This window comes from Pyxicephalus adspersus, chromosome 9 (genome assembly GCF_032062135.1).
Source record: "Pyxicephalus adspersus chromosome 9, UCB_Pads_2.0, whole genome shotgun sequence".
Lineage (NCBI taxonomy): Eukaryota > Metazoa > Chordata > Amphibia > Anura > Pyxicephalidae > Pyxicephalus > Pyxicephalus adspersus.
Genome location: NC_092866.1, coordinates 12,317,745 through 12,336,235, shown reverse-complemented (window position 1 = coordinate 12,336,235; position 18,491 = coordinate 12,317,745). Strand labels below are relative to the sequence as shown.

Below are 18,491 nucleotides of genomic sequence, written 5' to 3'. Positions count from 1 at the left end.
CATTTAAATGCCAATCAGGTGATGCTGTGCACACATGGGTAAGGATAAAAAGAAAAGAAACTGACTGTGCAGACTTAGTGCCGAATCTATGACAGTGTTTTTGCTAAGCCCACCATCGCAATCTTATACTCACCATTCCAGTCCTACTCCATTGGTCCTCCCTCCATTGCAGCTGGGGGGAATTTGCTGCATTTTTGGATATATGACTGGATTTGAATAAAGCAGCCAATTGCAAGGACTGAGGACTGCGACGTGACCAGAACATAAAATCGTCACTTCCCATGGTCCCTGATGCAGCTGATGGCTACAATGGGAGAAGGAGCAATAAGGGAGCACAGGCAAGAGGAGCATCAGGGGGTTGCAGGGGCCTCATTTTGCCCTACATGGGTGAGATGACAGAGACTGTTTCCTTTTTCTAAGTATATTTCAATTAGTTAAGGTTCTCCTTTAAAATTCTATAGTTGTTGAAGATTTACTTTGTTCCAAAAAAAAAACTTTATTAGAAGGTGGAAGAGTAACCCTCTCTAGACGTCAATGATCACACAGCCCAGTAATTTGCGTGTAAAATATTCCCATCCAATTCCCATTACCTTCAAAATCGTTTTTTCTTTAGTTATAAGGGAGGCCTCTGTTAGCGTTTCATTAACATGAGAGCACTCAATCTCCCTCCACTTCTGGGAGCCACCAAGAACTCCGATAGGAGGAAAAGGACCTGGAAAACTATTCACTTGATTGGGAACATGCTAGGTGAGTTTTAGGTGTAAAATTAATGGGAATGCAGAAAGACACGAATATATGAGATGAAAGGCATCCTTGTCTGCTAACCTGGTTCTTCTAATAGAAGATTTAACGCTTCTACCGGTATGCTAAAAACATTCAGATATCAGGGAGGAACTAATGTTAAAGGAGGATAACCACAGAATAAACAATGAGAACAAGGAGACAGAGAGTTCAAAGCATTAGGAGGGCTATTTATAAAGCAGTGAATCTGACATTCACTTATTATTATTATTATACAGTATTTATATAGCGCCATCATATTACGCAGCGCTGTAAAAGTCCATAGTCATGTCGCTAGCTGTCCCTCAATGGGGCTCACAATCTAATGTCCCTACCATAGTCATATGTTTAATAATACAGTCTAAGGACAATTTAGAGGGAAGCCAATTAACCTAACTGCAAACTCCATGCAGATAGTGTTCTGGACAGATTCGAACCTGGGACCCAGCGCTGCAAAGGCTGGAGTGCTAACCACTGAGCCACCATACTGCCCACTTAAGCATTCTCTGGTGGAGAATCTTCCATTCTGATTCTCTACCAGAGGATATCACATTTACTGCTTTATAAACAGAGCCCTTAGCAGTAATTCTGCACAGATGTACATCAGATGTGATTATGTGATAGCACAGATTCTGTACCCAACATGAGCATAAATTAGAGTTAAAACTAGCTTCTCACTATGATCAAAGATAGGATGAGAATCCAATTACAACCACCTTAGTGGTACTTTCAACTTCCATAAACATATGTTCATCAAAAAGCAGTGCCTGCTGCCAGGATTTTTATTTCTAATAGAAAATGTGACAACGAGCAGACTGAGCAGAGGAGAGGAGGAGGTTTCACTGCTTAGCCCATTGACTTAATGCATAAACCTGAGCATGAGCTATTGAGGGCTTTAAACAACAGCAAAGCAGATAAAGACAGCCCAATAAAATGTGAAATTCAGTACTATTTATACTAAACCAATACCACTTTTCTTTAATATTATAAATTGAACAAGACCCTACACTGTTCTGAAGATCATACAAGTTTCTCCTTCAATGTTCCCGATTTATGAAAATTCTCCAAGGCTAGAGAGGATACACTTTCATCAGTGAAGCTGATGAAGGTGATCCAGCAAACGTGGAATGGATCTGGTCCAGGATTGAAAACATTTGCTAACAAATAGCAAACTACTTTTAAGAAATGCATTACAGGTTTGCTGGATCACCCAGCTTCACTGTTGAAAGTGTATCCTCTCCAGGCTTGGAGAGCTTTAATAAATCAGGCCCAATATGTTTATTATAGAAAAATTTGTCTTGGATTTTTACCGTTGCTCAACATGTGCACAGTTTGAAAATCCAGTGTACCGAGAATATCAGGTACAAACTAGTTTTTTTATATATATATATTTTATAGCCAATTTTTGTTTTTTAGTTAATCCAGCTTGTTAGATGAGACCTGCAGTGGAACTATTGTGGACTTTACATTAGCACCATTATGTATATTATCTTCCAATTCCAAATCCATGAGCACTAAAATAGAGTTTGCTGCTCTTTGCAGCTAAATCAGCCTCCACACTTCTAAGAAGGCTTTGCACAGGATTTTCAATGGTGTCTGCGGAAATCTTTGCCCATTTGGCCACCAGAACATTTATGAGGTCAGATACCGATGTTGGGTAAAAAGCAATTGGAATTGTGATGAATCCCAAAGGTGTTCAACAGGTTTGAGGTTAGAACTATATGTCCATTCTAAACTCATCTATTTGTGTGTTAATGGAGACAACTTTATACAGAGGGGCATAGTCATGCCTGAAAAGAAACGGCCTTCTCTAAACTATTGCCATAAGATTGGAAACTCACAATTGACTTTGGTTACCAATAGTCTTCACTGTAAACACCTAAATGTAATCTTTTCAGGGGGTTATCTGCAAACATTAGGGCATATAGTAGGTGTACACCTTTGGCCATGTTGTGCATGAAATAGTTGGTACTTATTGTCTCTTCGTCTTGTACTTTAGGCAACTCAGCCAAATTCTTACACTCCTTGAATGGGAAGTCTGAAACTCCATGGGTAATGCGCCAACAACACCCAACTAAATGACTCCTTACAATCCACTACAGTATCACATACTGGCTGGCCAAACCGGACATTTCTCAAATGTGACCTCTTCTCCGGTGAGCACTCAGCATCTTTTGGATCAATGAAGGCTTTTAGGCAATGGTGCCAATTACACCATAGTATTCTTTTGTTGGTGGAGTGTAAAACTTTTCTTAATTCCAGTAAACTAGGCAACTTTAGCAACTTTCATTCACCTTCTTCCTCATTTCCAAAGGCCAAATGATAAAACATGGCATAGGAATTCAATCATAACCATCTCCGTGCCACTGAAAATGCCAACTTTTGCTATATTCAATCCCAGTTTGTATATAGGTATAAAGTCTTAGGAGCCCTGGCTGAAATCTACAACAATCATCATTGATAATGACCCATGGGCCTATGAATTAGTGATGCAGAAAAAGTTTGCAAATAGGGACTGCCGGCATTCTTGACCATCATGTTTGTTCGGGGTCAGTGACTCAAAGTACCAAAGCCAGGGAGTCCCTATAATGGCCAATCATCTAGTTCTTGGTGAGTTAGATGGTAGCCAGAAATGTACAGCTCAGCATGCATAGTGTGTTTAACTAATGACCGATTCACTCCGAGCTAACAAGAACAAGGCGTGCTGGCCCCCCTGCCGAAGATCTGTATATTCACAGAGAGCCATATATAATATATTAGATATACTTCTAATCAGCAGGGTAGACATTATGTCCATCTGATGCTGCAGAGAAAATCACTTGGTCCAGCATCCCCCCCCACCCCATGCTGTGGAGGAATCAGTAGGAGGGGAGTCTGTGGGCTAACATTGTGTTCCTTGGCATTTATCCTACGGGTGGCACCAAGCGACAAGGCAAGCTCCAAGCCACGCTTGTTATGAGCTTCAAAAACATGTCCAGATTTCCTGGCGAGTAAATTAATTATCAGCACCAAATGATGGACTGGCTGATTAGAGCAGAAAGCCCCTCCAACCGAGCCGAAAAACACAGGGGAGGGAAATGAAAAAAAAAACTTGGAAAATTCTCACAATTTGTTTTTCTTCATATCTCGACTAGAAATAATAAAATACGGATTTAATTACATAGAAAACAACAGCAGCCATCTGCTTTTATGTAAGAGTGGTACTGTAAAATATTAACCTATTATACTTTGTCCTTAGGCAATAGAAGGCAATACAAGCTCTGCATCATATAAATAGTCATGGCTGTACACAGGCTGGATCTAAACATGGCTCAGTGTGCTAGATTTATTGGACTACATGGGTGGGTGTACTGGATTTAAAGGAGATATTGGGTTAGTATACAAAATTTAAATGAGAACATGGGTCAGTGTACTGGATTTAAAGGAGGACATTGGTGAATGTAATGAATTTAAAGGAGAAAACGAGTTAGTCTACAAGATTTAAAGGGGAAAATGGGTTAGTATACTGGATATAAAGGAGAACATGGGTTGGAATACGGGATTTAAAGGAGAGCATGGGTTGATACATTGGATTTAAAGAACACAGGTTGGTGTTCTGGATTTAAAGAAGAACATGGGTAGGTGTGCTGGATTTAAAGGAGGATATGGGTTGATGAATTGGATTTAAAGGAGGATTTGGGTGGGTGTTTTAGATTTAAAAGAGAACATAAATGGAGATATGGTGATGTAATTGATATGCTGCTCACTGTTCTCCTTGCTGGAGGCTCTTACATGAGGAAGTAAATCCCTGTCTCTACCAAGATGGCGGCCTCCATATATAGATACAATAGTGAACAAGACATGGTAATCCAGTATTGGGGAAAAGAACAGAAATTACTGGTGATTAATCCTTTCCTTCTGTCTGATTCTTTTCAGGACACAGATTCCAAAGCTCAGTTCATCTTTAGGCTTACGGCTGCTGGAAGAAGCCTGGAGTTTGAAATAGGGGAGAAAGATACCATTTTTTTAATTGTGCAGATTCCAGGAAACCAGGGGAACATAAAATATGAATAATGTCAGCTTGATATGTGTAAGCACCCGGAAGATCTGAATAATATTTTTAGCATTTTTTTACTTATATCTGAAAGTGGAGGTCCAGTTTAAAGCATGTTTAAGTGAAGAAAACTGCTCCATCTTATGTTTTCTGAGCTAAAGACCGCACTGTCTGCCTGCTGTCTGATGGCAACGTTCTGCATGCATGATACAAAAAAAACTGTTCAATTATACACAGGGTTGATGAAGTTCCTTTAATAAAGATAGGGGTCAGATGAATTAGTAATTACAGATGGTAGGTTTGTATGAAGCCCACTTTTACTTAAACAATCACAAGCACTAGAAACTAAGAGAGAGGGAGCGTATTAAGAATGTATTGATCTGTTAAGAATTAATGAACAATCTTATGAGCGGCAGATTTGGCAAATGCATTTTTATCAATTTTTAATGAGCTGTTTGTCGGGAAAGTGGTCAGTGCCACTAAGGGAATGCTGACATCATTCAAACAATGCCGGTATGTACAGTAACCACTAGGGGGAGATCCAAGGGATGCGTTGTTCCTTCTCTATAGGTATATGACCTTGGAATCCATTCTTCTAGATAAACAGTTTGGGGTTATTTATAAAATGTGTCATAGTGCTTTTCTCTTCTCATGTTTCTGGTGGTTGTTTGTACTATTTATAAAAGCGTGTTCAGGTTTGTTGAGCAGGGAATGTTTCAATGTTCCACTTTTCAAAGCTCGTCTTTTGATCTTCAGTGCAAACGTATTTTGGTATAGAAAATATTTTTTTAGGTTGTCGTATTCTGCCCTAAGAGGTCTGTCTTACGTTTCTCTTTTTTTTTTGCTATAAAGCAAAACTGGCAGCTGTAAAATGCCAATCGGTACAACTTTAGTATTTCTTCAAGAGAATTTAATGCATTTTTACTTATAATGAGCATAGCTTCTGCCTTTAGCATATCATGCCATACGACACCCCATACCACCTACTGTTTTGGAGATCCTTTGACCCAGTCATCCAGCCATAAAAATATTCGGCCTCTGCCAAAGTCGTTAAGATCATTACACTTTTGAATTTTTCTTGTTTCTTGTTTTCTTCAAGAATTAGATGTTTACTTGCAGCTTTATTTCTCATACCCATTGACAGGAGCCATTGTAACCAGATCGACGTTGGTCCTAATGTTTTGGCCAATTGGTGTATAGAGTATTATAAATTGAGAGCTGACTTACCTGGAGAAAGCCTTTTCTTTATGGTTGGACAAACTGGCCAATTGAGCAAGAAACCTTCCTTCTCCAGGGTTCCAAGTGACAGCATTGCAGGGGTGCATGGAGCTAGAATGCCATGCATTGGTGGTTCCCACTTTGCTGAAAGGTATAAGAAAAGACCAGACATCCAACATGATGCCATGATGTCCAACTGAACCACATCCAAGAAAGCAAAAGCAGATTTTTACATAACAAAATGCTTATTTCCCATCTAGAATCTTTTTTAACATAAGGAGAGATGTGGCTTCCCACAGCCTGAAGGATGTTCAGTTCAGAACAGAAACGATTTGGCAGATTAAAACATTTCTTATGAAGACTGGAAAGTGATATCGTGATTGGCAAAACTGGCATCGGTTACTCAGGAAAAGTTTATTGTACATTTAAAAACTAGGAAAGCAATTAGTCTTCCAACTTAAAAAACTAAGCCAGAGGGTTCCAAATTCAGTCCTGGAGGACCACAAATATTTTTAGTAACAGACAGCAGTACATTTAGTACAGAATGGTTTAGAAAGAGATAAAAAAACTCCATTTTTATGAAAATTCTGGACGGTATGTAGCCCCCCCGGAGCTGGAGTTGGACATCCCTGATTGAAACAGTTTTACATGGATTGTAAGCTCTTCGGGGCAGGGTCCTCTCCTCCTCCTGTGTCACTGTCTGATCTGTTTGTCATTTGCAACCCCTATTTATTGTACAGCACTGCAGATTATGTTGGTGCTATAGAAATACTGTTTATTAAAAAAAATGTTAATAATAATGTAGAGAAATATCAAAGGTGAGGCAGATAAAATCTGGCATTGTGTCTCATCTTTGGTTAAGAAGGAAAGAAGGTTGTGATGGGTCCTAGATATGGAAGAATTTTAGGCAGTATCGGTAAGCATCTCACCAGGGACAGATGAAGACAAAAATGGTGTCCTAGGGATATATGAAATTGGGGTCCCAGATGCAGTTTTCCAGCTTCCTGTATTCTTCCTCATTCTGTCAATAGAAGCCCTGAAGACGTTCAGGGCTCTGGGCAAATCTGAATTAGGGGTCCCGGATGCAGAGCATTCCGGCTTTCTCCATTCCCTCCCAGTGTGCCTGATTTATTAAAGCTCTCCAAGGCTGAGGAGGATAGACTTTCAGCAGAGAAACTGGGTGATCGAGCAAACCTGAAATGGATTTCTCCAAAGTCATTTGCGGTTTGCTAGCAAATTTTTTCAATCCTGGAACCAATCGATTTCAGGTTTGCTGGATCACCCAGTTTCACTGATGAAAGTGTATCCTCTCCAGCCTTGGTGCGCTTTAATAAATCAGGCCCATTCTGTCAATAGGGGCCCTGGAGAAGGTTGGGGCTCTAGGCAAATATGAACTGGGGGTCCCAGATTAAGAGCATTACAGCTTCCTGCATTCCCTCCCATTCTGCCCTTAGAGGCCCTGGGCATATTACAATTTGTCCCACCCTAATAACGACCCTTCATCTCCCCTTACCGGTGCTGGATCTGCCAACAAAAACAAATATTATTGTTACCCCATGCCAATACCTCCCAAATAATCATAGGAAATGTAAAATAATAGCTTACATAGATCAAAGCGTACGGCCAACTTAGGATGTGATGTGATTGGCCGTGGTGATTCAGAAGCCGGATTGCCGTCACCCCATTCACTTGTGCAAAAGGATATACAGTACAAAGACGTTAATTAGGGCAACCTGACAGTAGGAAATGATTGCCATGTTTAGAACTCCCTGAAATTGCAGTTTGCGGACATGTTTCTCTGCGCTGGCAATGTTGACTAAATGAATCACTTTTAATTAGGTGCCATGATGAATGCGAGATGCCATTAGCCAGGCTTGGGAGAGTAATTACAAGGATCTACAAAACAGCTATCAAGTTAAAGTCACAAAAGTGTAACAGCAGTTGTACCGAAGAATTGTACACATTACTCTCATACCATCTGGGGTGGAAATCTGCAAGAGAGAACTGTACAGATCTAAGGGATGCATTGTTAGGCTTTGTTAAAGCTAAACTCCGGCTTTATCTTGCAGGGTTGTACAGCTCTACGCTCACTCTGGATTCAGTGCCCACTATGCGCATTAGAAGCTGCAGAAAGACAGATAGTGCCGGCCTCATTTACTGGCTATAGGACATCCAGAATCTTCAATTATTGGATTTCAGGTCAGTAAAAACATGAAGGCTCAGCATCATATATTGGCATTACTGCAAACCCCTTCCACCAGCCATGGTTTGCTTGCATTGCAAGAGAACCACAGAGACCTAATGATCTTATCAGTGTAAAGACCTGATAACAGGCTCATATAATGGACAGCAACACTCAGGCTGGGGGAGGGTGGGTAGTATTGGGTGTTATTGGAACATTTTAGGCTCTGCTGCTCATGTACTTAAAAAGAACATCCTGGCAAGAGAGCCCAAAGAGCAGAAGGATGACTGACCAGTTTCCTGCTCCTCAGTCACTGCCCAATCACAGTATTGGTGACCTGCTTGAATTACCTAACTGTAATAGAGAAAAGTTGGGTGTTTAACTTAGCTGTCTGTGTGCACATTAATAGGTGGTTAATAAAAGGGGTGCGCATTAATACAAATTAAGGGGGCTCATCAAAAAAAGAACAGGCCCAACATTTTCCCCCAAAACACCAATATCCTCTAATTTCCGGGGGTGTAAAGGGACAGTGGCTACTAAACCTTTTCTGCACCCTGGTTAATTTGCACTGCAGTATGCCCCCTGTGGGTTGGGGGCTGTATTTACCCCCCTGTGCTCCCTTTGTGCACCCAGACTGTCCCACTTTTTACAGTGAAAAAAAAGGGGGTTCCGGATTACTGACGAAAGGGATTCAGCTGAACTGAAGCTTGTTAGGGATGTTAAAATAAAAATACTAAATCTGAGCAGCAAAGTATGGTTCTCTTCATACTGAAGAAAATTTTGCTTGTAAATGAAGCGTACCTCTAAGATCAGACAGTGCCTAACCATTTATTACCTTTGGAACAAGAATATTTGAACAGGCTTGTTTTATTTTAGAGTATCAAAGACTATTGGGGAGATTATCCCTGCTTGCTATTAGGTTAGGAAGTGATGGGAAATCTCTTCTTCGGGGAAATAACTAGAAGACATTTTAAGTAGTATAGGAAAGGTCAGGACTTCACTGTCCATACAGTACCAGTGTGCAAGCATCATAGGGATTAAAAAATCTCCCTATTGATGGTCATAAACAGAAATATAAACTTGCAGAAATGTTATCATCCAAAACTAAATTGTCGTGCTTTGGGAATGAATAATTATGTGTCACCATGGCATGAAAGAACTTCGCCTATGAGCAGAATTTTACAAGGAACTCCCCTTTAAAAGCCAGAATAGACTATAATATTATGCTGAGCGGCAATGCTAAACAGTCATTTCCTGTTGTGTACAATAATCTGTCTCATTTAACTGGCTTTCATGCTTTTGTAAATGTGTTTACAGGCTGGATATGACGCTGTCTCCCCTCTGGTAACAGAACCACCATCTATCGGTCAGTAAAGGTATTTTGCAATCTTGATCTATGGATAGGAATTAGGGAATGTGACTCTATTAATCGCTCTCTCTTCCTTCTCATCCCCAGGGCTTCCAACTGGCCTTCCATGTTAATAATTGTACCCCTGGCTGATCCAGCTTGTTCATTGCAATGGTTCGATGGGCACGGCTCGTGGCAATGATGTGGAGTCAGAGACAAATGACTAGCAGTTAATCTGGTGCCCCAGGATCTGCACATCAGGAAAGATTTCGATTTATCTTATTAAAGACGGAGCTCAGCTATTAAGACAGATGAACAGGAGGAGCTTTTTATGGTTATCCAAGTCTGCTAGAGGAAACAGTGTTTCCTTAAAGAGAAACCATTGAATTTTTGTGTGTTTTTTGCATACCCACGAAAGTAATCAGCTTAGAGTGAATCTCTCATCATATTTTTTCATGTTAAGCACATATATGGTTAATAACATGGACATTAAGTATTTGCAGAAATGTATTGCTTCACATTGCACCCCCTTACTATGTCTGCTGTCTTGTACCTGGTGAATGCCAGAGATGACAAGGGTAGCCTTTGTTACATCTCTGGCCATGGTGATCCCGATGATGGAGACAGAAGCACACCTGTAGGTAAAGAGTGTAGTTAAGGGAATCCAAGATCAGTAACATGCTGGCATGTAATGTACAGGACGGTAGGCAGAAGAAGGATAAGACAACAGGCAAAGCTTGGATACTTTCCAGCATAGGGTTAAAAAACAGTAGGCGGAAGCAAGGTAGGGTAGGCCGTGGTTGAAGACAACAGGTTGAAGTTGGTAACTTGCCGGCAGGTACAGTTCAAAGTGATGAGAAAGAGTAGGGTCAGTAAACAAGCCAAGGTCAAATCAAGAAACCAATGTCCAAACAACAGAACCAGGGGTGATACAAAAAGCAGGTCAGACTTTGAGAATTCAAAGTCTCAAAAAGTAATCCAGGGTCACGGGTCAGGTTAGGAACTGGAATAGCTGATGACCACTTAGCAAGGGAGCAGAAGAATGGACACCAACAGGCTACCTAGCAGTGTGTCTGACAAACATGAGTATTTGTAATCACACCTGCACACAGCACATTTAAAGACGACCATGGCATGTGCTGGGACACCTTTATGCAGGTATGCATACACAGGAATACATGAATTTACTCACATCAGTCTACACATCTTCTCTACTACCTACCTTCCTCTCAAGAAGAATGGAGCCATTTTTGTCCAGGCATCATCCAGGGTCAGCATCTATTTCTTGCCTCCATCATATACATACTTGTGCCTTTGCACTGGTTGGGCTCACAAATGTTTGCTGTATATGTGTATGTGTATAAAAAGAAGATTCCAGACTGGTGCCCTACTTTCCAGAACAATCTGGCTAAATTGTGCACTTATTGCCCACCCATTCTGGATCAGTACACCAAGAACCCAGTTTTCAGTAACATTGAGTAGTTTGCCATACTTTCCAATCATTGAGATCTTGGAGTACAGAGCAGAAGTTGGCACTAGGAATGAGTGAGAATGCCTCCAGCATTCTCGCAAAAATTTCCTTGTAGTTCTGATTGGTCTGTGAAATTTCGTGAAACCATCAGAAATCCAGGCAATCACTATAGGAGGATTACAGCTGCTGCATTTATAAATACAGGCATGGGAATCCCCCTGTCAGTAAGCGATCCCCGGGCACTACAGGTCAGATTGAGTACAAGTCCTTATTCTGACCTGTAGTGCCCGGGGATCACTCAATAAGAGGAGGATTCTCACGACTCCATTCATTAACGCAGCCGGAGTACTCCTCCTTTCAGGGGGAATCATGTGGTTTGTGTTTATAAATGAACACAGGCGTGGGAAAAAATGAGAGGATTTTTCCCACGCTGCATTCATTCATGAGCAGCCAGCGAGACTCACACGGTGTTCCTGGATAGAGAAACTCTATCCAAGAACACATACAACTAGTAACTAGCTGACAGCTCCGCTCCCCTGATTGGTCTTGCAGGTCCCAAAAATTCGGTCTCGCCAGCCGAATCAACAAAGACCGTTTTTGCCGGTAAGCGAGAACGACCCAATTCATCAGAAGACCGAATTTAATAAATTTGCTCACTCATCCCTAGTTGGCACATTGTCTCTTTCTACATCTACAGTACATTATGTCTGGTCTAGTGTGATAGTAGGGCTCACCAGTGACTGGTGCAGCCCAAGACAGTTGGCCTTGATGGAGGTAGGGGGAGGTTGGTAGGAAGTCTAAATCCTACTTTAGGTATTTGGCCATTGTTTGCACAAATTTATAAATTCACCTGCCAGAATTCCCTTGAAACCAAATAACCAATTTTCTCAATGGTTTTTATTGTTTTTTTCCTATGATGTTTACGTTGAATTAAAGGTGCTTTTCCTGGATTAGGATGGACAAAGACGGTTCTCATGTCTGTAATTCAGGGGCAGCCAGGAGGTTACCTTCTGTAATTTCCTGACTCCATAGATTTCTCTAAAACTGGATTCAATGCGGCCCTACTACGTATCACAGATCAATGGGGGCTATCCGCTAATTCCTCCATAATTGCCCCAGAGAGACAAGTCTGCTGTAAGTCCCCCTTGTGTCACGCAGTAACCCTCTCCCATTCCGGCAAGTTGTTCCATATTGACCCGAAGCTGCGCAATAATCTTTATTTACTTTCACGTAGGCTCAGTTTTGTAGTTAATCTTTATGGCTTACGAGCATTTGAAAACAGTTCAAATTAAATATTGAGAGACGTTATTAAGAAATACGCTGCAATTAAATATTTATAGAAAACTCATAATTCATTTAGAGCTCCTTTAAATCAAACCTTAGTACCTAACATACAAATATCAGTTTAGCTTTGATTTAACTCTCCGGTGGCCAAAGCCACCAACGTGCTCAAGCCATTGTACCCTAAAGGGATGGTAATTTTAGGAAACTTGATGTTTTTCCTTTAAAATGGTTTCTCAGCCTGTAATTCAAGCTGCTTTTGGAAAACTTTGTTTAAAGGAGGAAGGAAGATTTAGCCAAGCCACATAGCTGGATTCCCATGTGTACATGAACATATTAGAATTGTGCATGGTTCCATCTCTGCACAGGTGATCGTGTCCATGCTCATTGCCAATTGTCATGCCAGATGGGCCAATTATGGCCGAGACCTGCAGAACTCCAGTGCTGAGAAATCACTGTCACTGTCCTGTTGATGACCTGGCTTTGCTTCTGACTTCCCTATGGATCTTACCTGTCTGCTCATCTATGTGTGTGTCGATCCTGGTTTGTTGTCCTACCATGGTTAGTCCATTAGGATGATAGTTCATTAACATAATAAAAATGGTGTGCAATAGATGGAAAAGGGGCTAGTTAGATGTAGTATAGAAAAAATCATGTATTTTCCCATTTTACAGTGTATGATGTTACAAACGGCTTGTCATTAACAATTGTGATCTGTCAAACTAGAGATACATTCAAGATTTGCCACTAGGCGTCACTCAAATATAAACCAAGATTAGATATAGACAATAAATATGTTAGAGGTGGTCAATTATTAGATATATACCAATGCCAATAATATGTAAGTACCAAAAGAAAAAAAAAAAGAAGAAACAGGACTTTCACAGCATCAAAGTACTGAAAAAAAATGTATTTTTGTATTTATTAAATATATTTTAAAAATCTTATTACAAGATGTAAAAATAGTTGCCAATTATGCAGTTTAATATGGACCCAAAGAAAAGTATATTGCTCGACACGTTTCGCATACTTGACATTTTGCTTTCTCAGGAGCTTGTGTTTGGAACCTAAACCAGTTATGCAATATTACAAAACATCCAGTTTTAATGATCTAATATTTCACATGATAGTATAGTATATCACATTTTAACATATTTGTTTATAAATTTTCTACCATCATTGTCCATGTGTTGCCCCTCAAGCCCAGGCCGCCACACATAATCACTTCAAATCCTAGACTGCGGCTTATACAAGCAGGAGGAGGAACAGGAACCACAATTGTCCAAGAGAATCCAAATCTTTCTTAATAAGCCCATACATAAAAAAACAAAATTAATTTTTCCAATGGCATTTGAAACGTCAAAAAAAAATTGGTTTATACTCGAGTATAAATGATATATAACAAGGGAGACTAAAAAAAATAAATAGTAAAATATTGCATCATATAAGTCATTTTTTAACGTGTTGGCAATAGTGCACAATAGTCTAACTATACTTCAGTGCTTATACTGTGTCTTTATTCATTTTTCATTTACAATGTAGAAGTACATCCCCACCACATTCCCTAATTGTAATATAATGTATAACATGTTGGCTTCCATATGTATTAGGCTAATAATAATTTCCCTTCTCATAAGGGATAATTTAATTCACAAGAAATTACTGCAGTATAAATATTGTTGGTGTATCCCGAAGTATGTCTAATTGACAAACAAGATGTAAGCACATTCATTACAACTCTCCCTTTTGCCAGCTTCTCCCCGACACGTGTTTTACGCCAGATTAGCTCTGCATATAAATGCCCATTTTCTGTACATCTCCGGGAAACCAGACCCGTCCACAGCAGGAATCGCTGCCACTGAGGGGTGGAATTAACCCGTTCATCATTTTGTAATACACACACAGTAACTGTCATAATAGCTATGATTACCTCATTAAATAATGGAAATCATTTATCTTCTATGGTTTGGTTATTGTGTTTCCACATTATGTATAGCTGCTGAAAGCTGCTTCATTAAAAAAATTCAGTTATGTTTGTATAAAAAAATATAATGTATTCCTAAATGCAGGCAGGGTAAGTACATCAATGCCCTGTATAGCCGAACACAGAATGGAAGATTTAGGTGTGCTGCATGCAAGTATGCTAACAAGGAAATAAACTTATTACTGATTTGAAAGGACCTGTTGTTGATTTGGTGTGACTTTTCCCCTCCATACCTCCCAACTGTCCCCTATTTTGAGGGACTGTCCATTATCCATATATCTTCCAACTATTCTGGATTTGAGGGAGTGTCCTTCTTCATACATACCAACTGTCGTTGAATTGGGGAGACTCTGCCTCTTCATATCTCCCAACTGCCACTGATTTGGGGAGACTCTGCCTCTTCATACCTCCCAACTGCCACTGATTTGAAAAGAACAGTTTCTTTTCATACCTTACAACTGTCCCCGGTTTGGAGGGACTGTCCTCCTCCATACCACCCAACTGTCATTGAGATTATTCCTCGTAATTCCTCGTCATAACTCCCAACTGTCTTCAATTTGAAGGATCTGTCCCTCTTCATACCTCCCAACTGCCCCTGATTTCAAAGGTATTGTTCTGAATTTGGAGGGAGTGTCCTTCTTCATAACTTCCAACAGTCCTATTTTTTAAGACACTTTTCCTCTACATACCTCCCAACTGTCCCCTATTTGGAGGGACTGCCCCTCTTCATACCTCCCACTGTCCTCGATTTGGAGGGACTGTCATTCATACCTCCCAACTGTCCCCAATTTGGAGGGACTGTCCTCCTCCATACCACCCAACTGTCATCGAGTTGGAGGAGCTGGCCCTCTTCATAGCTCCCAACTGTCCTCAATTTGGAGGGACTGTCCCTTTTCATACCTCCCAACTGTCCTCGATTTGGAGGGACTGTCATTCATACCTCCCAACTGTCCCCTATTTTGAGGGACTATCCCTCTTCATACCTCCCAACTGTCCCCAATTGGGAGGGACTGTCCTGCTCCATACCACCCAACTGTTCTTGAGTTGGAGGAGCTGGCCTTCTCCATAGCTCCCAACTGTCCTCAATTTGGAGGGAGTGTCCTTCATACCTCCCAACTGTCCCCTATTTGGAGAGACTGTCCCTCTTCTTACTTCCCAACTGTCCCTAATTGAGGGGGACTGTCCTTCTCCATAGCTCCAAACTGTCCTGGAGTTGGAGAAGCTGTCCCTCTTCATACCCCTCCCAACTGCCCCTGGTTAAAACTTTTTAACTATTACTTCAGAGCTCAAGTTTAATCTGTTTTGCCACTTCTTGGTGAGAGCTCTTTCCCAGTGCATGAAGCTGGTTGACACCTGGGAAGGGTGAGGCATTATAATGCTGTGTTGCCGTGATGACAATCCAGAGGAGGAGTGGGCATTCCTAGGCAGGACGTGTTTGCTTGTAGACAACCCCACACCTATCGGTCATGCTCTACCATGTTTAAAAGAACTGAAATATAAAGAATGAAATGGCCAGGGACGGTCATGCTGGGGAGGGAAGGGCTTAATGATGCTAACTTGTTGTAGTTCCCAATGCACACTAAGAAAACAGTGTGTAGGAAAATCAGAATCAGCAATTTTAGCAGCAAAGAGGAGACTGAACAACTGTGCCACTCCGATAGTAGGGTGGTGGCCAACTTGTATGGTTCGAGAGGTTTCTCCAACGGTTGCAGGAAAGGGCTGGATCCTAAATCAGTGAACTTGCACTTGATTCATATTAGCTATATTAGGATAAGACCTTCATAACAGATTTACCTGGCAGGACATCAGCTTGCACATGAAAAAGTATCAGATACAAGAATGTATCTGTATCCCCAAAATCATTTTTAATGCCAATTCTTTATGAGTGACTGATACCTTTAATTCTGGGAATGGTGATTTTAAGGCAAGTTGGAATGAACACATCAGAAGACGAGTTTAATAAGAGGTGAGGAATATCGTTATTAGCTTCAGAGAAGCACAGAGGAAGCGTTGCTTTGGAAACTCCGGTATGGGGTGAACAGAAGCATCCGAGCCCGCCTGACCTTTTCATAAACATCCAGCACAATAATCAACAGGACAAATTAAACGTGTGTACACAAAGCCGTCATGAAAACAACAATCGGTCTCCGGAGTCCTCTATACAAGGAGAGGCTGCAAGTCTGTAGCATCAAGGCCATCATAGCTCTCCGCCACCACCCCCACCAGGTGCTGATCAATCCCCTATGGATGGAAATGTGGCCCCTGGCTCGTTGTGCCATAATGTGAGCAGGGCCACAAATATTACCCCCCACCCCTGGCACTGTATATTATTAATGATGGGAGGTAATCCAACAGTGCAAGATAAACCACAAGAAGATTGGCCACTGGGGGGTCCAGGTTCATCGGTTGTACATTATCCGGCATTTTTTAGGAACCTCCTGTGATCCCCAGGTTAACATTCCATTTTGTGCAAGTCACAGATTAGTCAATATCTATAATTGCATTTGTCAAATAAAAATCCATAGGTAGAATTTCAATATTTTAGTTTAGTAATGATCTTTATGTAATTGTTATCATCCTTATGTTTCATTAGTTTGCATTCCTTGTAAATCAGTAGATGGGGCAGCTCATTAAATAGTTGAGCGCTGCTTCTTTTTTAGTAATGCTGCACAGTGATTGTATATTGCTGGATCGATGATCTCACTGCTGGTGTGTTGGACTAGGTCAGAATGATTGAAAAACACTGATCCCCCCACTTTCCTGGTAGCTTGATGATTATATGTGGTTAATGGGAACTTGTTGAGCAGCCACTAAACCCCAGAAGTTTGGTTTGTAAAATTGCAGTAATGGCAAGAAATTTGCAGAAACTTTTTGTAGAATGTCCCTACTAGAAATTGCTTGGTATTGTCACAAGAGGGAAGCCAATTATCCTATCTGCATGTTTTTGGGATAGGGAAGGAAACCAGAGTACCCGGAGGAAACCCACAAACTCCATGCAGATAGTGTCCTGACCTTGGACCCAGCGCTGCAAGGGCCAGAGCGCTAACCTCCGAGCCACCGTACTGCCCCTATTCTTAAATAAAAGCATTGAAGGGAAACTTTAATAGGGTTCTTTGTCAATCTAATTGAACATTTCTTGGAATACTTACAAATTTTAAAATGTTTTTCCCTTTTAATTTTTATAAGTGAACCACGAGCGCAGGATTCTTCCATGATACGGGTTCTGCAGAGCATACTGGACCTTTTACGTTTAAAGTTGGCATGGTGGCCTTGAAGAGAAATGTCAGACATCAAACTAAGCATGGAAATACCTCTCAGCGATCGGTGCAGACGCTGAACTGTAACTCATTTTGGAATTTCATATAAAAACTGTGAGAAGGGAGGAGGAGGGACGTGTTCTTATAGTTCTGTCCCCCCAGTTCTTAGATTGGCACAGCTCTGCTTTACAACACACCTCTATAGCAGAGCAGAAAGCCTATTCTTGTCTGTTGTGGTTTTGTAACATTTATAAGTCTTGTGGAGAGTGGCAAAGAGATGATACAATTCTAGTGCCGCTTCTTCTTTCACAGTCCAGGCTATTGCAGGGGATGAGTCCTGGGTAGAATGATGAATAATGCTGAGGACATCTAGTGGCAGAAAAGAAGTACTGCGGAAGACAGCTCTGGATTTAATTTGGAACTGAATATATTCCCTTTGCTTTGATGGCAGTGCTAACAATCTTTTTGCAGATTAAGGATCTTTGCTCATCTAATGTGGCTGGATAGACAAAACTCGGGCACACAATGCATGGCAGTTCATTTATTTCAGTCCAGAGACAAACCAAGAATGTGCACCAAGCTATAAGGTGAATATTGCAGCAATATTGTCGGGGTTCTGATTTATTGAACATGCTGTTATAGACTTGCATTAAAATAGCGAGTTTAAGGACAACTGCAGGCTGAAAATTGGGGGTTTCATAGATATTCTGTCATTAAAGCACCATGTGCATCTTCTGGAACGAGTGGTCCTCATACATAAAATTGCCTCATACATAAAAGTATCACCGCTCTTATCACCATAGAAACTGCATTTTATCGTTCACATTTTCCAGAAGCTGAAATCTGATTGGCTGCGGAGGATAATCACACCTGTCTTTTCTTCTATGGCTTTCATGTATAAGTGCTGTAAGTGCAGCATTTCTGCGCCGTAATCACA

At 40.9% G+C, this 18,491-nt stretch overlaps 1 protein-coding gene across 1 annotated transcript in view; it reads right to left on the bottom strand.

Moving 5' to 3' along the window:
• The window catches only part of LOC140338480 (serine/threonine-protein kinase Nek11-like), a 161,017-nt gene that overhangs the window by 125,979 nt on the left and 16,547 nt on the right, over positions 1 to 18,491 (bottom strand). The gene's annotated exons all lie outside the window — the stretch shown is intronic.